Source organism: Dendrobates tinctorius, unplaced genomic scaffold, assembly GCF_039654945.1.
Source record: "Dendrobates tinctorius isolate UK_male_01 unplaced genomic scaffold, ASM3965494v1 ptg000224l, whole genome shotgun sequence".
NCBI lineage: Eukaryota > Metazoa > Chordata > Amphibia > Anura > Dendrobatidae > Dendrobates > Dendrobates tinctorius.
This window is the reverse complement of record NW_027361891.1, coordinates 765459-787796: the sequence shown is the minus strand read 5'-3', so window position 1 is coordinate 787796 and position 22338 is coordinate 765459.

The following is a 22338-nucleotide window of genomic DNA, read 5'->3' as shown; positions in this document are numbered from 1 at the left end:
GCCTGCAGGACTGGTACTGAAGATGCCTTGGCTACAATGCCATAATCCTACCATTGATTGGGTGACGGGGGAGATCACTCAATGTGGATGCAAAGATAAATGTTGAAGCCTGAGGCCTCTTGTTAGCTCTGTTAAAACCGTATCGGTGTCATCTGTCGGTCTGGAAGGTATTCCAGAGTACCTGAAGGATTTTGAAGACGTGTTTTCCGAAAGCGAGGCTGAGGCGCTGCCACCACATAGGCCCTACGATTGTGCCATTGATTTAGTACCTGGAGCCAAGTTACCTAAGGCTTGATTGTTCAATTTGTCCGGGCCTGAGCGCCAAGCGATGAAGGAGTACATAGCTGAGAGTATCCGCAAAGGGCATATCAGGCCTTCTGTGTCACCCGTGGTATCAGGATTCTTCTTTGTGAAGAAGAAAGATGGTGGTTTGAGGCCGTGCCTCAACTTTTGGGAACTTAACAAGATAACAGTTAGGAACACTTATCCACTTCCCCTCATCCCAGACTTATGTAACCAGTTATCTGGAGCCCAATGGAACTCCAAATTAGATCTCCAGGGGGCCTACAACCTGATAAGGGTTCGGGAAGGGGACGAGTGAAAAACTGCATTCCTCACATCAGAGGGACGCTTTGAAAACCTGGTTATGCCATTTGGGTTAACTAATGGCCCCGCTATTTTCCAGAATTTTATCAATGTTGTGTTTTCTGACCTGATAAGCTATTTTGTTGTCATTTATTTGGATGACATTTTGGTGTATTCCCCGGACAGTCAGTCTCACTTGCAACATCTACAGACAGTTCTTCAGAGACTCAGGGAGAACAACTTGTTTGCTAAATTGGAAAAATGTTCGTTTTTCATACAGGAACTGTCTTTTTTGGGGCTGATTGTGTCTTGTGAGGGGTTTCGTATGGATCCTAAGAAGGTGCTGGCGATCGCGGACTGGGTTCAGCCTCGTGATCTCAAGGGGCTCCAGCGCTTCTTGGGATTTGCGAACTATTACCGGAGATTCATTAAAGGTTTCTATCAAGTGGTTAAACCACTCACAGATCTTAACCGGAAGGGGGCTGATGTAAAAAATTGGTCGGAACTCGCTAAGGAGTCCTTCTCAGCTCTTAAGAAATGTTTCATGTCCGCCCCGGTGTTGGTTCAGCCAGACCCGTCCAAACCATTTTGTTGTGGAGGTGGATTCTTCTGAAGTAGGGGTGGGGGCAGTGTTGTCCCAGGGTCCGGCCACCCTTACTAATCTCAAACCCTGTGCCTTCTTCTCCAAGAAGTTCTCATCTGCCGAGAGAAACTATGATGTAGGCAATAGAGAACTTCTTGCGGTCAAGCTGGCATTCGAAGAATGGAGGCACTTTTTGGAAGGGGCGGGTCACCCTATCACTGTTATCACTAATCACAAAAATTTGGCATACCTTAAATCTGCCAAGAGGCTTACTCCTAGACAAGCCCGTTGAACACTTATTTTTTCACGCTTTCAATTCTCCATCACTTTTCGACCAGGGTCCAAAAACGTTAAAGCAGATGCGCAGTCCAGAAGTTTTGACCCAGTGTCTCCCCCCGAGCCACCGTCCTCCATTCTTCGCCCGGGGGCTGTAGTGGCGGGTGTCTCGTCAGAGTTGGAACAAGAAATTTTGAGGGCCCAGTTCCTAGCTCCGGCGGCCAGGCCAGGAGATAAATTGTTTGTTCTAGATTTATTGTGGCCTAGACTTCTGCAGGAGTTTCATGAGTCTAGGCTGAGTGCTCATCCCGGTATCACGGCCACTAGAGAGGCAGTAGCCAGGGTTTTTTGGTGCCCTTCACTTGGGTCCGATGTCAAGAAATTAATTTCTGCTTGTGGAGTTTGTGCCCGTTCCAAAAGCTCGCACAACCGGCCGGCTGGGGAACTCATACCTTTACTGGTTCCTGATAGGCCATGGACTCATCTCTCCATGGACTTTATTACCGGTCATCCACCTTCCATGGGCAATACCGTGATCTGAGTGGTGGTGGACAGGTTTTCGAAACAGGCCCATTTCATTCCCTTGGCAGCATTACCCTCAGCAGAAACACTGTCAAGGTTGTTTGTGCTGCATGTGGTCCGATTGCATGGGGTACCCCTGAATGTTGTGTCTGACAGAGGTGTGCAGTTTGTGGTCAAATTTTGGAGGGCATTCTGTAAGAAATTGGGCATCTCACTCTCCTTCTCCTCGGCATATCACCCGGAGAGTAATGGTCAGATGGAACGCACCAATCAATCCCTGGAACAGATTCTCAGGTGTCTGACCTCCACCAGACAGGAGGATTGGTGTGATGTGTTACCGTTGGCGGAGTTTGCTTTTAACAACCGGGTGAATCAATCCACCAACATGTCCCCATTCCTGGTCAATTATGGGTTTAATCCTCATTTTGGGGAGTTTTGACTGGTGGATTTCAGTTGCCCAGGGGCAGAGGGATCCGTTCAATGGTTAAAAAATCTCTGGGCTGAAGTTCGGCGTAATATCTCTCGGGCCCAGCGGAGGTATAATTATTTTGCTGACAAAAAGAGAGCCCCGGGACACGTTTCAGGTGGGAGAGAAGGTTTGGTTTTCCACACGTAACATCAACTTGAAGGTACCATCAGCTAAATTGGGACCAAAGTTCATTGGTCCGTATGAGATTTTGGAGATAGTCAACCCAGTGGCATATAGGCTGCGTCTACCCGTCTCCTTAAAAATATCCAATGTGTTCCATAAATCGCTGTTGAAACCCGTGGGGTCTGTCAAGGAGGACTCCGAGCGTGTTGTTCCTCCAGTGTTGGTGGAGGGTCACTTGGATTATGAGGTCGGACATATTGTGGACTCTCGGCGGGTGCGCCGCTCCTTGCAGTACCTGGTCCACTGGAAGGGATATGGACCAGAGGATCGCTCGTGGGTCCCTGCTCACTCTGTATATGCAGATCGCCTGGTTCGGGCTTTCCATGCCAAATACCCGGGGAAGCCTGGGGGTCCAGAGGCCCCCCGTTGAGAGGCGGGTACTGTCATGATCCCAGTGCAGGTTTTGACCTGCACGTCAGGGGTTAATGTCTTGAGCCCAGTGCAGGCTTTGACCTGCATGCCTGGGATTAATTATTGTGGCCTCTCTTTGGTTCAAGGAGAGCTTCTTATAGCCCTGGGAAACTCCAATCCCCATCAGTTATACTTTTGCCTTTGGCCGAGTGTGGTGACCCCTGTGTGCCCGTTGATTGTCTTCTAGCTTGCTTATATGGTTCTGACCCGGTTCTCTCCCCCGTTGTGAGTTTGTCTGTTGATTCTGTACTGTATATCTGTTTCTCTGGTTTCTGACTTCTTGGCTACGTCCTGACTATCCGTTCTGTCTAGCCATTTGGTACTGTCATGCTATCTCGTGCTTTGACCCCGGCCTTATCTGGTTTATGCCTCTGTCTATGCCCCTTGGTAACTTCGTCCCGTAGTTACCCTTCTAGGAGTTTTCCTGCTGCTCCTAGCTCTCTGGAGTTTAGGCCACGCCCCCAGCAGTCACGTGCTTCAGGTCCTGTTGGTTTAGCATGCATCTTCACCGCTGCTGCCCGCTCCACAGGTATCTCAGAGCACAGTTTCTCTAACTCAGGACACACGCACTGGCTCAGTGAGCAAGTGCAGTGCGGTGTTCCTGACAGGCCTGTCTCCATTCAAGGGAAGAACTATTATATCTGGCATAGATAGTATTGGCCACAAGGCAGGGATCTTCCAGGACAGAATTTTGAGGCCTTTTGTAACAGCGGTACCCTTATATACAAGTGCTTCTCACAAAATTAGCCTATCATCAGAAAGTTTATTTATTTCAGTTCTTCAAGACAAAATGTGAAACTCGTATATTAAATAGAGTCATTAAAAATGAGTGGACTGCTGCTGGAGTCATTGCTTCAAGAGCGACCACACACAGACGTATCCAGGACATTGGCTACAAGTGTCGCATTCCTTGTGTCAAGCCATTCATGACCAATAAACAACGCCAGAAGCGTCTTACCTGGACCAAGGAGAAAAAGAACTGGACTGTTGCTCAACGGTCAAAAGTGTTGTTTTCAGATGAAAGTAAATTTTGCATTTCATTTGGAAATCAATGTCTCAGACTCTGGAGGAAGAGTGGAGAGGCACGCAGTCCAAGCTGCTTGAGGTCTAGTATGAAGCTTCCACAATCAGTGTTGGTTTGGGGAGCCATATCATCTGCTGGTGTAGGTCCACTGTGTTTTATCAAGACCAAAGTCAGCGCAGCCTTCTACCAGGGAATTTTAGAGCACTTAATGCTTCCTTCTGCACACAACCTTTTTGTAGATGGAAATTTCATTCTCCAGCAGGACTTGGCACCTGTCCACATGGCCAAAAGTAAAAATACCTGGTTTAAAAACAACAGTATAACTGTGTTTGATTGGCCAGCAAACTCACCTGACCTTAACCCCATAGAGAATCTATGGGGTATTGTCAAGAGGAAGATGAGTGACATCAGACTGAACAATGCTGAGGAGCTGAAGGCTGCTATCAAAGCAACCTGGGCTTCCATAACACACTAGCAGTGCCACAGGCTGATCACCTCTATGCCACGCCGCATTGATGCAGTAATTGATGCAAAAGGAGCCCCGACTAAGTACTTAGTGCATTTACTGAACATACCATTTCAGTACGCCAACATTTCAGATTTTAAAACCATTTTTCAAGCTGGTGTCATAAGGTATTTTAATTTACTGAGATGATGACTTTTAGGTTTTCATTGGCTGTAAGCCTTAATCATCAACATTAACAGAAACACTTGAAAAAAAATCACTCTGTCTGTAGTTACTCTATATAATATATGTTTCACTTTTTGTATTGAAGAACTGAAATAAAATAAACTTTTTGATAATCTAATTTAGTGACAAGCACTTATACCAGAGAAACCATGGACCTACTTAACCGTTTGGAAGGTATCCACGTAGATCAAGAGGTATGGCTTGCAAGTATTGTCATATCTGTGTGGCATGTAAGGCAGCTCTCATCACTGTCGCCTGGTCTCCCAGATAAATGCGACCGGGTGACAATGATGGACGTTATGTTCAGCACCCACTGTGTACACAGTCTATAAAATAAATTATTTTTAAAAAAAATGGCGTGGGATACCGCACAATTGTTTTGTAGCAGCAGAGGGAAAGCTGATGTTTAATATTCTGGGAAAAAAGCCAATAGCCTTAAATGTTCCCAGGCTATTAATATCAGCTCACAGCTGTTTGTTTAGCCTTTACTGGTTATTATACGGGAGGCCCCCTAAAAATTGACGTGGGATCCCCTTTAATAAAAAACAAAAACAGCAAATGTTAAACAGACAGCTGAAATCTAATATTAGTAGCCTGGAAAGGAGTCATGGACATTGGCCCCCTCCCAGACTAAAAACAACTATTAGCCGCCCCAGAAATTGCGCATCCATAAGATACACCAATCTTGGCACTTGGCCTCCACTGTGGCAGTGGCAAGTGGGGTAGTAGAGTTGGAGTTGATGTCAGCTTTGTAATGTCACTTGACATCAAGACCAGGGGTTAGCAATGGAGAGACATCTATAAGACGTCCCCATTACTAACTCAATAGTAAGTTTTGAAATAAACACAAGGCAAGAACAAAATCCTTTTTTTAAAATAAATACTCCCCGACCCCCTTTTCCCATTTATAACAGTATAAATAAAAAGACACAATATTACCTGTCTGACAATCAATTTGTACCACATCATAATCCATTTCTGCTTCATCTGGATGCCTTTGCTGATGGCGACATGATGCTACCGTTCAGCATGACATCCAGAAGACACTGAGCCGAGCATCAGAACACAGCTTCAGTGGCTTGCGGTGATGTCATTAAGATTACCACAGGTCATTGAAGCTGCCTTTCCCACGGGCAGCTCATAGTGAGCAACCCGATGAACTGAGGTGACCTCAATGAGATCACCGCTAGCACTGTGTGAATTTGCTAGAGGTGATGTAATGAAGGTTACCACAGTTCATTGGCCAGCTCACACTGAACTGAGCATGGGAACAGGTGGCTGTGACCTGCGGTAATCTCTATGACGTTAACACTTGTCACTGAAGCTGCATCCCAAGCTCAACTCAATGTCTGCTGGATTCATGGCTGAGCGGTTGGATCATGCCACTGCTCAGCCATGTAATACAAATGTAGCAGTGCTGGTCTTTTTGAGACAAATGGATTGTTGCTGGACAGAAAATGTTTTTTTTTTTAATTTTCATTTTTACAGCAATACAGTTGTGCTCAAAAGTTTACATGCCCCGGCAGAAAGCAAAAATTCTGCCAGGGTATTTAAACTTTTTAGCAGAACTGTAAATGGGAAAATGAGGGTAGGGTGTGTTAATTTCAATTAAATGACTTTACTTCTGCTGTGTATTTTTTGCCATATAACTATGAGGTGAATAATTGGGGCGTCTTATACAAATACAAAGCCGACGTCAACCCAAACCCAATTGAGCCACATGCCACCACACCAGAGTAAGTGGGAAGAGCGAGGCTAAGCCCCAGATTTGGCGCATCTTATGGATTCACCATTTCTGGGGCCACTGAGGGCTGATGTTGGTAGCCTGGGAAAAGGGGCAATATCTCTGGCTCCTGCCGAGGCTACTATTGTCAACCCACAGTTGTCTGTTTAGCCTTTGATGGTTAGAATTTATAGGGGGACCCAAAGTCTTTTTTTTCTGGGGTCCCCCCATAAACTAAACCAGTAAAGGCTAATCAAACAGCTTTGAGCTGATATTAAAAGCCCGGGAACCTTTTGCCTAAACAGTGGAAACCCCCCACAAGTGACCCGATATTGGAAACTAGACCCCCCAAGGAACTTACCTAGATGTGTGATGAGCACTTTGAACCCCCAAGTGTTTCACTAAAGTTTATAACGCCCGAGCGTGAAAATAAAAAATCATCCCCAATTTTTTATTTTCCCAAGAGTAACAGGAGAAAGTGGACTCCAAAAGTTGTTGTCCAATTTTTCCTGAATACACCAATACCCCATATATTTGAAAAAGCTACAGTTTGGGCACATGTCAGGGCTCAGAAGAGAAGGAGTGACGTTTTGGAATGCAGACTTTGATGGAATGGTCTGCAGGCATCATGTTGCGTTTGCAAAGCCCCTGATGTGTTATGAATGAGTCACCGTAGGAGGCAAAAACAGAAATACAAGCTAAGTCTAGAAAACCAGAGAAGTTGGCAACTATCAGATTGCAGACCCCTGAACCTATCAACACAACTAGCAGTAGCCGTGGGGGGTTCCTACGATGCCCTAGACCCCTCGATCACAGCCGGAGAATTAAATAGGCCTAAAGAGAGAAAGGGGAAATCTAAACTGCCCCAGAGCAGACCCCAAAGCAATAGGCAGCCCCCAACATATAATGACGGTGAAGCAAGATGAAAACACTAACACAGACAGAAAGATAGACTGAGCAAAGACGGGGCCCAAAACTACCTAGATAGGAAAGGACAGGAAGGCTGCTGTCTGCAATCTGCCAAAACCCTATCAAAGACATAAGCCAACAACTGATATGAAAAAGACCCTGAAGCAGCTAGGCTTCAAAAACTAAATCAGCACTCAGGTATTTTCAGAAGACAGAGCTAAAGGAATTCAGCACACCCCAGCAGGGAATGGCAGAAATCCAGAAAAACAAAGCAAAACAAAGTCAAAGCACCAATGCAAAAGGCCGAGCAGCAAACTTAGCTTTAGAGGAGCAGGAATTCAGACTGGTCTCCAAGGATCCCACAGAGAAATCACCCGCAGGGCAGAAGGGCGTCGGCAGCCTTATATCCAGTCAGTAACTCCACTCAGCCAGTCATCATCATCAGCCTCAGGTGTTTGATAATCAGGCTCACTACCTTTCTTTACCAGAAGAGGGAGTTCCTCGGGCCTCAGTAATGAAGGGGAAAATTAACTCACAACAGTACCTCCCCCTTGAGGAGGGGTCACCGAACCCTCAACTACGCCACCAGGGCGATCAGGGTGAGCCCGATGAAAGGCACGCACCAATCTTTTGGCATGAATATCAGAGGCAGAGACCAAGGAATTATCCTCCTGACCATAACCCTTCCACTTAACCAAATACTGGAGTCTCCGTCTAGCCAGACGGGAATCCAGTACTTTCTCTACCTCATATTCCATGTTACCTTCAACCAATACAGGGTCTGGAGGTGCCACCCCCGGAACAACAGGTTCAACAAACCTCTTCAACAAAGATTTATGGAACACATTATGGATTTTAAATGTGACAGGAAGAGCCAAACGAAAAGAGACCGGATTAATAATCTCCACAATCTTGTAAGGTCCAATAAATCTAGGCTTAAACTTAGGAGAAGCCACCTTCATAGCAATATTTTTTGATGATAACCACACCATATCACCAACCTTAAACTGGGGACCAATGGTCCTATGTCGGTTGGAAAACCGCTGGGCCTTTTCCTGGGAGAGAGATAACTTATCCACCACTTGGTCCCAGATCTGGTGCATTCTCTCCACCACAGTGTCAACACCTGGGCAGGCAGAGGGCTCCATCTGCCCTGAAGAAAATCGAGGATGAAACCCAAAGTTACAAAAAAAAGGTGACATCAAAGTGGCAGAACTAGCTCTATTATTTAAAGCAAATTCGGCCAAGGGCAAAAATGAAACCCAATCATCCTGATCAGCAGAAATAAAACATCTCAAATATGACTCCAAGGTCTGGTTTGTTCTCTCTGTCTGCCCATTGGTCTGAGGGTGAAAAGCAGAGGAGAAGGACAACTGAATTCCCAGCCTGGAACAGAAAGTTCTCCAAAATCTAGACACAAACTGGACTCCTCTGTCAGATACAATGTTCTCAGGAATCCCGTGCAAACGAACCACCTGTTGTAAAAACAGGGGCACCAACTCAGAGGAAGACGGCAACTTAGGGAGTGGTACAAGATGAACCATCTTAGAGAACCTATCACAAATCACCCAAATAACAGTCATCCTTTGAGAGACAGGCATATCAGAGATGAAATCCATTGAAATATGGGTCCATGGCCTCTTGGGGACAGGCAAAGGCATCAACAACCCACTAGAGCGAGAACACGATTTAGACCGGGAGCACGTCCCACAGGACTGCACAAAACTCCTGACATCACGAGACAAGGAGGGCCACCAAAAAAAACGACTCATCAGATCTCTAGAACCAAAAATACCTGGATGACCGGCCAAAGCAGAGCAATGAACTTCAGACATCACTCTCTTCTTCCACTGGTCAGGAACATACAACTTTCCACTGGGAAAATGCTCAGGTTTGTCCTCCTGGAACTCTTCCAGAGCACGTCTCAAATCGGGCGAGATGGCAGAAAGAACTACCCCTTCGCCTAAGATGGTAGCAGGCTTGGTCACCACAGGAGAATCAGCAAAGAAGCTCCTAGAGAGGGCGTCTGCCTTGACATTCTTCGGTCCAGGAAGAAAAGAAACCACAAAATCAAAACGTGTAAAAAACAAGGCCCACCTAGCCTGTCTAGGGTTCAAGCGCTTAGCCGACTCTAGGTAAATCAAATTCTTGTGGTCAGTGAGGACCACGACTTGATGCTTAGCTCCCTCCAACCAATGTCTCCACTCCTCAAATGCCCATTTCATGGCCAACAGTTCCCTATTCCCCACATCATAGTTACGTTCAGATGGAGAGAACTTTCGGGAAAAGAAAGCACAGGGATTCATTTTAGATGTTAACAGGATCCTTTTGGGACAAAACAGCTCCTGCACCAATCTCAGAAGCATCCACCTCTACCTGGAATGGAAGTGAGACATCAGGTTGCCCTAAAACCGGGGCGGAGGTGAATCTTCGCTTCAGCTCCTGAAAGGAAGAAACAGCCTCCGGAGACCAATTTAACACATCAGCACCCTTCTTAGTCAAATCAGTCAATGGCTTGGCAATACTAGAAAATTTTGCTATAAATTTCCGATAAAAATTAGCAAAACCCAAAAACTTCTGGAGGGCCTTCAAAGAAGTGGGCTGAACCCAATCGTAAATGGCCTGTACCTTGGCCGAGTCCATTTCAATAGTTGACGGGGACAAAATAAATCCCAAAAAAGAAATCCTCTGTACTCCAAAAAGGCATTTAGATCCTTTGACATACAGGGAATTCTCCCTCAAGATCCGAAACACAGTCCGAATATGTTCCACATGAGAATCCCAATCCTTGGAGAAGATCAAAATATCATCCAGATAGATAATCAAAAATTTATCGACAAAATCTCGGAAAATATCGTTCATGAAGCACTGGAAGACAGAAGGGGCATTAGTGAGCCCAAAAGGCATCACCAGGTACTCAAAATGCCCCTCCGGAGTATTAAACGCCGTCTTCCATTCATCCCCATGCTTAATGCGAATAAGATTATACGCCCCCCTGAGGTCAAGCTTGGTAAACCAGCAAGCACCTTTAACTCTGGAGAATAGATCAGAAATCAGGGGTAACGGATACTGATATTTAACAGTAATTTTGTTGAGGGCACGATAATCAATACAAGGTCTTAATGATCCATCCTTTTTGGCTACAAAAAAAAAAACGGCACCTAAGGGTGACGAGGATGGTCTAATATGACCCTTCTCCAACACCTCCTTAATATAGGATCGCATAGCCTCGTGCTCGGGTACAGATAAATTGAAGAGCCGACCCTTGGGAAATGTACACCCCGGGCTCAGTTCAATTGCACAGTCATAACTCCTATGAGGAGGCAGAGACGCAGACTCATTCTCACTAAATACATCATAAAAGTCCGCCAAATAATCAGGAACATCATGTGACTGAGGAGAGGTGGAAAACACCGGAGCCTCACTAAAGGCACACCGACAACCCCAACTCACCACAGACACAGATTTCCAATCCAAAACTGGATTATGAATTTGTAACCAGGGAAACCCCAGAACAATAGTATCATGCAGATTATGCAACACCAAAAATCTGCAATTTTCTTGATGGTCTGGGGCGACCCGCATTACCACCTGGGTCCAAAACTGAGGTTTATTTTTAGCCAAAGGAGTAGCATCAATCCCCCTCAAAGGGATAGGCGTCTGCAGAGGTGTCATCGGAAATCCACAACGTTTAGCAAAATCCAAGTCCATTAGGTTTAGGGCTGCTCCCGAATCCACAAAAGCCTTGGCGGAAAATGTGGACAGGGAGCAGATCAGAGTAATAGCCAGAAGAAACTTAGGTTGAACACCCCCCAACAGAAAACGTGTGTGCAAAGCGTTTCTCTTGTTTAGGACAGACAGAAATAATATGCGAGGCATCTCCACAGAAAAAACACAACTTATTACGCCTTCTGAACTCCTGACGCTGCTCTCTGGAAAAAACTCTATCACATTGCATAGGTTCAGACATTTGTTCAACAGGTGGCAACACCTCTCGTGCAGCTTTGCGTTCGCGCAAACGCCGATCAACCTGAATGGCTAATGACATAGAATCGTCAAGACCAGAGGGAACAGGAAATCCCACCATAGTATCTTTTACGGCTTCTGACAACCCCTTCCGAAAGAGAGCAGCCAAGGCATTATCATTCCAGGTAGTAAGTACTGCCCACTTTCGGAATTTTTGACAGTACAATTCTGCAGAATCACGACCCTGGTTCAATGCCAGCAGGGTCTTTTCAGCCTGATCAATGGCATTAGGTTCGTCATACAACAACCCCAAGGCCTGAAAAAATGCGTTCACATTAGTCAGAATAGGATCATCTGGTTTCAAAGAGAACGCCCAATCCTGGGGATCGCCACGCAGCAAAGAGATGACAATTTTAACCTGCTGCGCGGAGCTCCCTGACGAGTTAGGCTTCAAGGCAAAAAATAATTTACAATTATTTTTGAAATTCAAAAATTTAGACCGATCCCCAAAAAATACTTTAGGTGTAGGAATCTTTGGTTCAGCAGCATGTGAATGAGCAAGGTAGGCGGAAATTCCCCGCACTACCGCAGCAAGCTGCTCCACACGATCAGACAATTGCTTTATCTCCATTGAGAGAAAAAAAAAATTCCCCCTACGGCCTCAGAGATATAGAGGAAAAAATATACACACTTTTTTTTTACAATTCTTTCCTGCTATTGAGTACCCTAGGATCTGCGGTATGGCGGGTGATTCTGTTATGAATGAGTCACCTTAGGAGGCAAAAACAGAAATACAAGCTAAGTCCAGAAAACCAGAGAAGTTGGCAACTATCAGATTGCAGACCCCTGAACCTACCAACACAACTAGCAGTAGCCGTGGGGGGTTCCTACGATGCCCTAGACCCCTCGATCACAGCCGGAGAATTAAATAGGCCTAAAGAAAGAAAGGGGAAATCTAAACTGCCCCAGAGCAGACCCCAAAGCAATAGGCAGCCCCCAACATATAATGACGGTGAAGCAAGATGAAAACACTAACACAGACAGAAAGATAGACTGAGCAAAGACGGGGCCCAAAACTACCTAGATAGGAAAGGACAGGAAGGCTGCTGTCTGCAATCTGCCAAAACCCTATCAAAGACATAAGCCAACAAGCTGATATGAAAAAGACCCTGAAGCAGCTAGGCTTCAAAAACTAAATCAGCACTCAGGTATTTTCAGAAGACAGAGCTAAAGGAATTCAGCACACCCCAGCAGGGAATGGCAGAAATCCAGAAAAACAATGCAAAACAAAGTCAAAGCACCAATGCAAAAGGCCGAGCAGCAAACTTAGCTTTAGAGGAGCAGGAATTCAGACTGGTCTCCAAGGATCCCACAGAGAAATCACCCGCAGGGCAGAAGGGCGTCGGCAGCCTTATATCCAGTCAGTAACTCCACTCAGCCAGTCATCATCATCAGCATCAGGTGTTTGATAATCAGGCTCACTACCTTTCTTTACCAGAAGAGGGAGTTCCTCGGGCCTCAGTAATGAAGGGGAAAATGAACTCACAACACTGATGTGCCTAAACAGTAAAAAAAAAAAAAAAAAAAAAAAGTGGAAACTAGTAAGTAAATTATTAGTGCATGGAGGTGTGGTACAATTTTAAGCAATCTTTCATACACAGGCTAGGTTTGTCAGGGCAGGTGTCGCATTGATAATTGGAGTCCTCTCTTAACACACACGGCACCTCTTTTGCAACCTTCCTTTTTTTCAAGTTTGCGGGACCTCCCCCCAGGAAATGCTGACCTGGTACGATACGAGCACCTTCAGTTCTGGAAGTACTGGGTCTTTCCTGATTTCCAAAGATTAATACCTTAATCACTACCTCCTGGAACTGAAGGTACGACATAGCGGTCTGGCCTGCACATCGTGACAGCAGGAAAGCGTTGAGCATTGCCATTTGTACAATGTGCACGGCCAGCTTTTTGCACCACACCTTGGCCTTTCTCAAAGCGCTGTATGGCTGGAGGAGTTGATCAGAGAGATCAACGCCCCCATGTTTTTGTTGTACCCCAGTACACAGTCCGGTTTGCTGACCTGTGCAGAGGTACCTCGTATAATGCCGAGGGTGTACGGTGGTCAAGAAAAAGACATCCCTTTTGTCCTTGTACTTGACCACCAGTAGGTGGTCGCTACATTGGGCTCTGCTGTCAGCCCTTATAAGCATCTGTCCAAGTAGCGTTTTTGGGAGACCTCACTGATTTTTGTGGACAATACCGCAGGCTGCTGTACTTCACGCAGAGAGGGATTTGAAAAGTGGGATGCTGGTATAAAAGTTATCCGTGTAGAGGTGATAACCTTTTCCAGCAGTGGGTGCACCAAATCCCATACAATTTTCCCACTCACTCCCAGGACAGGGGGGCATTCAAGGGGTTCAATCCAGATGTCCTTCCTTTCATAAACTGTAAATCTGTGGGTGTACCCTGAGGTGTTCTCACACAGCTTATAGAGCTTAATTCCGTACCTAGCCCTCTTGCTGGGCAGGTACTGACGGAATCTGAGCCTTCCCTTAAAATGAATTAAGGACTCATCTATGCAGATGTCCCTTTGGAGCAAGTACACTTCAGAAAACTTTTTGTTGAAATGTTCGATGACCGGCCGAAACTTGAATAGACGGTCAAAGATGGGGTCATATCGTGGGGGACACTGTGCATTATCGGTATAATGCAGGAATTTGTCAATGGCCTCAAAACGTGTCCGGTCCATGACCATTCGGAACACTGGAGTGTTGTATAAAACATCAACGCTCCAGTATTGCCGAAGCTCTGGCTTCTTCAGGATCCCCATGTGAAGGACCAGTCACCAAAACTATATCATTTCAACTGCGTCTACAGGAGACCAGTTAGAAAATGATGAACCGGGGGTTTGCGCCGGAATTTTGATGCGATCACCGTGACTTAAGTCACAGTGTCGCATTAAACATATGACGCAATGATCTGTCCATAAACAGGCCCAAGTCACATGGACGGATCATTAAGTCAGATGTCAGAAAGGGGTTTAGCATGATAGACCAAAAACGCAAAAAAAAAAAGCATGTAAAAAAATTGCACTGAAAATCGCAATGAAAAAACGCAATTCATTTACAGAAATTCTGCAACATCAAAGACTCACCAAAAGCTCATAGTGGGAATGAAGCCTCAAAGATATGTTGTACATCCTATATAATGAATATTGCAACTAACGCACGTAATCAGATAGACTACACATGTGGAATTAGAATTGATTATAGATTTTATTTTATAATGTATGCTGCTAGCAATAGATGTTTATTTTTCTTCCAAAAGACAAGCTGTACATATGCTATAGCCACACTAAAAAATAGTGTGAGTAACATTTGTCCAAGAGTATATTTTTCGTAGGATTATTTTATTTCCATTTTTGATAAGTGTCCAAGGATCTATCTTGCTGTAACATGGGCACACAGTTTAGATTTTTTTTTTCATGTTATCAAATTCTAGTCTAAAAAGGTTGATGAAAACAGATAAATTGTTAAATCCAAACAAATTATGCTTTTAATATTTTTTTATTAAATTAACACTTTCTATGCCGGTTATTTACTTTTAGTTTTTGGTCCTATTTGTCATCCAGGGGAAATAGCCTTGTTCTTCCAATCGCCTACATACTAGTATTTGCTCAGTTCCCATCCTCATTCGATTGAGCAGTTTCCCGCTTGTGTCAATTCGCCAACTGGAACTGCTTTTTTTTTTTTTATTTATTTGGGATGACATAACTCTGCAAGTAATAAGGAATTTCCAGCCCCAGAATTATGAAATGCACAAGTTGTAAAAGTACCAGTATGATTATTGGCCGTAAGAAGAAAATTCACCGTTTGATCAAAGACCTCAAATGTAAAAGTCAAATTGATGGGAGTTATTTTTGAGAAAATGCATAAACTCCGGGTGGCCGCTACAGCAGATCCACAAATGATTATCCAATCATCAATATACCGACCACACCAGATCAATGATACCTCATTAAAAAAAAAGTAATATCCTCCCACCAGGCCATGTAAATTATAGCTAAAGATGGTGAAAAATTTGATCACATACTGGCTCTTGCAGTTCTGCATATAATATACACCAACAAATAGAAAAAAAAAGTATGTGACAGAAGATATTGGAACAGAATCAATTGATACTCTCACTGAAATTGGTAGAAAAATTACCGTATTTTTTAAAAAACGAGCATAGTGCTTTTAGGGCACAATCGGGCAAAATAGATCTATTTAATGCAGATACATCGCATGTGATCCACCTGCAATTCTGTAACCAATTAATCTCCGATAGCAGTTATAATATATATTTAGTATCTTTCATAAAAGTAGGAATTTATTTTAACAAAAAGGTTGCAACAAGCTGTCAACCCACCCACTCAAATTTTCAACAAAGGAACCAATCCCTGCAACTATGGGAAGCATGACCAGTTTATTCACGTTGGAAGGGAATGGAAAACAGAAGCAATAGTGCAAATTATCACTATAAATGAATCATGATTTTTGGTTAAAATTCTAGTTTCAACCCCCTTTTGTACCAATTTTTAAAATGATCTTTTGAAAAGTCTGGACTGGATTACTAGACAACAAGTCGTATTGAGGGACAACGTTTGTTAAGTTTTCCATATAAACCCATATGAAAAATTACAATGGCCCCACCTTTATCAGCTGGTCAAGTAGTAATACATTCATAGGGTCAAATACATTAATAAGCATCACATATGGTAAGCAGAAATAGCCAAAAAAGAGAAAATGACTCCGGTATCAAATATGCACATTAAAAAAAATATAAAGACAGGTTCTATAGAGACAATATTCAATGTGGATAACTGACGGACCAAAGTTCCATATAACAAGTAGTGGAAATACACAACAGTGTCTCCCCCTAGTGGGGTTGTTAGATATTTGACATAATATAGATTTCCAGTGGTGGAAAGTTGCTCAATATAACCAGATTGTTATAAGGAACAAACAAAGAAAAAGCTATACATTATAAAGGTTAAACATTACTAATATACCAATCCAGATTTCACATGGAAGGAAGAATGATGAAAAATATCAAATATTACGATATACAGTAGTCCGCACTAGATGAACCCTCTGACTCGCATTTCGCTTGATGGCTTCCTCAGATGGGCAATCTGCCCCCTTCGACCATTGGAAATCTATATTATTTCATATATCTAACAACACCACTAGGGGAAGACACCATTGCATATTTCTAATACTTACCGTACATACTCGTGTATAAGCCGAGTTTTTCAGCCCCTTTTTTGGGCTGAAAAAGACCCTCTCGGCTTATACACGAGTCATACATCTGAAAGCCAGTGAGGGAGGGGGGAGCAGGAGACATGATACTCACCCTCCTGGCGTCTGCATATTCGGCCCTGCTACATCTCAGTCCCAGCATCTGTATCTCCCTGCCTGTCTTCTTCCTGTGCGGTCACACGGTACCGCTCATTAAAGTCATGAATATGGATGTGTCTCCACTCTCACAGCGGTGAGCCGCATATTAATGACTTTAATGAGCAGTACCATGTGACCGCACAGGAAAAAGACAGGAAGGGAGATACAGACACCGGGACTGAGATGTAGCGGAGGCGTATATGCAGACGCCAGGAGGGTGAGTAGCACTTGGGGCGGGTGAGCCAGCCATGCCATAAGGAGAGGTGAGTATGTCTTTTTTTTTAAATTGCAGCAGCAGCATTATTATGTGGGGCATACATGGAGCATGTTATGGGACACCAATAATCTTTGTGCAGCATTATTGTAAGGGGCATATATTAATATGGGCATGTTATGGGCCACCATTAACCTTTGTGCAGCATTATATGGGGCATATATTAATATGGAGCATGTTGCATTTCCCACCCTCGGCTTATACTCAAGTCAATAAATTTTCCCCGTTGTTTGCGGCAAAATTATGGGGTTCAGCTTATACACAAGTATATACGGTATCTGGAAATACTTACAATGGGTACGGAAAGTATTCAGACCCCTTTAGATTTTGCACACTTTGTTTCATTGCAGCCATTTGGTAAATTCAAAAAAAGTTTATTTATTTCTCATTAATGTACATGTACACTCTGCACCACATCGTGACAAAAAAAAAATAAAAAAAAATTTCCCAATAGATTTAAAGAGGAAAAACTGAAATATCACACAGTCATAAGTATTCAGACCCTTTGCTCAGTATTGAGTAGAAGCACCCTTTTGAGCTAGTACAGCCATGAGTCTTCTTGGGAATGATGTAACAAGTTTTTCACACCTGGATTTGGGGATCCTCTGCCATTCTTCCTTGCAGATATTCTCCAGTTCCGTCAGGTTGGATCGTGAACGTTGGTGGACAGCCATTTTCAGATCTTTCCAGAGATGCTCAATTGGGTTTAGGTCAGGGCTCTGATCTAAACCCTGAGTGCAAAAGTAATTAATATATAAAGCTCAAAGTGTGTATGTATGTATGTATGTGTGTGTGTGTATGTCCGGGATAGGCATCCGCACCGTCGCAGCTACAGCCACAAAATTTGGCACAGTCACACGTCTGGACCCCGAGAGCATCCTAAGCTATGTTGTGAGGCGAAATTTTAACCCCGTGCGTTCCAATTCACCAAACAATTTTGTCCCTGTCCACATAATGGGGAAAAAGTGTGTGCACGTCAAGCCCCGCCCCTCATTATGATGTCATAATGGTTGTCATGGCGACGCTGATGTCATCATAGGTTGCAAGCCCTGCCCCTCATTATGATGTCATAATGGTTGACTATGGGATGGAGGAGGTGTGATGGGTATATGGGCACTGGACTATGGGATGGAGGATATGTATGACGGGTATATGGGCACGGGCCTATGGAATGGAGGATGTGTGATGGGTATATGGGCACTGGACTATGGGATGGAGGATATGTATGACGGGTATATGGGCACGGGACTATGGGAAGGCGGATATGTATGATGGGTATATGGGCATTGGACTATGAGATGATGTGTGATGGGTATATGGGCACTCGACTATGGGATGGCGAATATGTATGATGGGTATATGGGCATGGGACTATGGGATGGAGGATGTGTGATGGGTATATGGGCATGGGACTATGAGATGAAGGATGTGTGATGGGTATATGGGCACTCGACTATGGGATGGAGGATATGTATGATGGGTATGTAGGCATGGGCCTATGGGATCGTGGATATGTTTGATGGGTATATGGGCACGGGACTATGGGATGGAGGATAATTATAATTTGCTATAACTAACCACAGTTAGTTACTATGCCCGGGCAGCGCCGGACTCTTCAGCTAGTTTGCCTATACAATTCCATCTTTGTTATCCACACTGAGTTTTCTCCGTAGTACCTGTCTGTTTTTATATGTACCCATTTAATAAAGTGAATTTTTGATACTGTCATGTAGAGGAATAACTTTTTTTTGGGCTATATATCAGTCCTATAGTAATCCTGTTATTTTCTTTTAGCTCAGAAAGAACAGCCTGTGGATAAGTAGGATGGTATTTTTTTAGGGTTTTATGTTGGACCTCATGATTAGTGTTGAGCATTCCGATACCGCAAGTATCGGGTATCGGCCGATATTAGCTGTATCGGAATTCCGATACTTAGTTCCGATACTTTTTTCATATCGAATACCGGAATCGGAAGTTCCCATAATGCTAGGAGCCCGCTCGATTTGATTCAGCCAATGGGGATCCTCAGAAGTGTGGGCACATCCTGTTAGGCATGTAGGCATGTTAACTACTGGCATGCCTGTGATTGGCTGCTGAAATGATGTCATGATGCACTATAAAAAGCGCTGCAGCCGCCATTTCTGGTCACTCTGCTGTGAATTCAGTTAGGGACAGGCTGCTGTTGAAGACTGTGAGGGACAGTTAGAAATAGCGATTCCACAAAACATATAGTGCTTAACCCATGCTACATAAACCACCACTGTAGCTTGCTTTTCCCTAGCAGCGCTGTTTTCACAGCTGTCTGCAAGGGATGTGAGTGCAGACCCACGCTGTGTAGTGTGTCCTGCAGGCACGTCTGCTTGTAGGCCGCCCAGCGTGTGTCTCTGCCTCATACACATTTTTCTTTTATTGCTGCTTTTTTTTTCTCCTGTATAGTGTGCTTCCATACGTATCCATATACGTTGGTTGCAAACACTAAAGGAGTGGACAGCGGAGCCTTTCAGCAGCCTTTCAGTGCTATAGCCCATTTCTCTGCACTGTTTTTGGCTGTCTGATAGGTCTCTCTGTGTGTGAGTGCAGCTCATGTTGCAGTGTGTTCTACAGCCACCGCTAGCTGTAGTCCGCTCAGCGTGCGTCACTGCCTCATACATAGTCCTTTTTTTGCAGCTAATTTAGCCAGATTTTTGCTCCTATATTAGTGTGCTTCCAACCGCATCCATTGTCATTGGTTGGTTGCAAACACTATATAGGATTAGATAGAGGAGCCTTTTTGCTGGCTTGTGCCCTTCAGGGCCAGCCAGGCTAGTATCACCCTATTTTTTGGAGCCTCATCAATTGCATTGTAGGTTAGCTTCCTGCACTGTAATCACTCCAAAAAGTTTGTGATACTATAGCTTTCAAACTTTGGTCACATCCTTTCCTTCCCCCCCAAAAAAAAAGAAATAAAGTTCACCAAACACTCCACTTTACAGTTGTCTAGGCCACATTAGATCATATTAAAGTGTAGTACACACACTCTTAGCCAAATTAGTGTTTCTTATACTGGTTAGCAGGTGCTCAGGAATAAGAACACTAAGCCACCCCTTTTTTACTTTTCTGCCTATCTTTATCAGTCCACCAAGATGAAGAAGGCAGGGAGTAAGGCACGTGGTCGTGGCCGTGGAGTTTCAGCAGGGAGAGGACGGGGGGATTCAGCAGGGAGAGGACGTGGGGATTCGGTGTCTGCTGCGGCCACTAGTGACCCGGCATCCCCCACTTTTACCAGGCAACAGTCCTTCATGCGCAGCTTTGTGGAACCTCGCCGTACCCCACTGCTGCGTGACGAACAAATTGAAGCCGTTGTCGGATGGATGGCAGCTAACGCATCCACTTCAATGACTTCCGCATCCTCCCAAGGCCAGAGCACTGAAGAGCAACCATCTGTCTCTTCACCACCTGCCAAATTGCCCAGGCAGTCTGAGAGCCCTGGACAGGAGCCATCTCAATCTTTACTTCTGTTCTCAGAATCTGTTGGCTTGGAAAGAGGTGGCCAGCCAAGCAGCATTCTAGAGCGTGAAGAAGAGGGAGTATGCAGTGATGCGCAACTGCTTTGTCCCTCTGAATCTGAAGAGGCGGGTGGGCCAGTGCCTATTGTCAGCACACCTCAGTGCTCATCTGATGATGATGAGACTCAGTTGCCAATTTCTGGTGCGTACGGTGCTGGCGAGACAACCCAGGACCAGCCGGTGCTTGAAGAGGGGAGTGGAGATGATGAGGTCCTTGACCCATCATGGCGTCAGCCACAGGAAGGTGGTGGGAGCAGCTCTGAGGAAGAGATTCCCCGAACGGCCAAAAGAGGAGGGAGAGGGCGGGGGCAGACTTGGTTGCCTGTAGCCTCCACTTTGGCACCCGTGAGGAGCAATCCTCTTCCAAAACACAAAACGGGCGCTCCCAGGACTTGCAGTGCGTGGTCTTTTTTTGACACAGTTGCAGATGACATTTGCTTTGTCAAATGCAAGCTGTGTCATCAGAAAGTGAAACGAGGGAAAAATGTGACCAACCTCAATACCACAAATATGTGGAAACATGTGCGTACCAAGCACGAGGTGGAGTTACACAGACACACTGAAGATGTAGGCCAACCTTCAGCAGCACCTACCACCTCTTCAGCTCGTGTTGGGGCCTCTTCCTCCAGCTCACACACAGCTGGTTCGGCTTCCTCACTGGAACGCCATGGAAGAACCACTGCCACTGTTGTCCAGAGACCCAGTGAAATTCCACCCACTGAACCACGTTCGCAGTCATCAGCACATTCCCAGGCCACTCACCAGCAATCGGTAGCACAGGCATGGGAGAAAAAGCGGCCATACTCGGCAAACCATCCCCGAGCACTGGCTCTGAATGCCGGCATTGCCAAACTACTGGCCCTTGAGATGCTGTCATTCAGGCTGGTGGAGACTGACACCTTCCGGAACTTTATGTCATTGGCAGTTCCACAATACAATGTGCCCAGCCGCTTTTATTTCAGCAGGCAAGCTGTCCCTGCCCTGCAAAAGCATGTGGAGGGAAAAATTAAAAATGCGCTACTAAATGCCGTCAGTAGCAAGGTCCACCTGACCACCGATGCGTGGACCAGTAGCCATGGACAGGGACGATACCTTTCCCTCACTGCCCATTGGGTCAATGTTGCGGAGCCGGGTACAGATCTGGAGAGTGGCTCTGTACGTATTCTGCCAACTCCAAGGATTGCAGGAATGCAGTCTGTACATATTGAGTCCTCCTCCTACTCTAGTTCCTCGGAATCAGCACTGCGTGAGCCTGTTAGGCCAGATATCAGCACAGGTGTGGCCAAACGTCAACAGGCCGTCCTTAAATTAATTTCTTTGGGGAATCGGAGCCACACAGCACAGGAGCTCTGGAATGCCATCAAGCAGGAGAGCGATGTGTGGTTTGTGCCAGCGAATCTCCAGCCAGGTTTGGTAGTGAGTGACAATGGCCGAAATCTAGTGGCAGCTCTGGGCCTAGGCAACCTCACTCACATACCATGTCTGGCACACGTGCTCAATTTGGTCGTGCAGAGCTTTCTGAGGGACTATCCGGATCTTGATGCACTGCTGCACAAGGTTCGCCTAGAGTGTGCTCACTTGCGGCGTTCCAGCATGGCAAGATCGCGCATTGCATCTCTGCAACGCCGATTCCGCCTGCCAGAACATCGCATCATATGTGACCTCCCCACCAGGTGGAATTCAACGTTACATATGTTGGAGCGGTTGTGTGAGCGGCAGGCAGCAGTAATGGAGTACCAGCT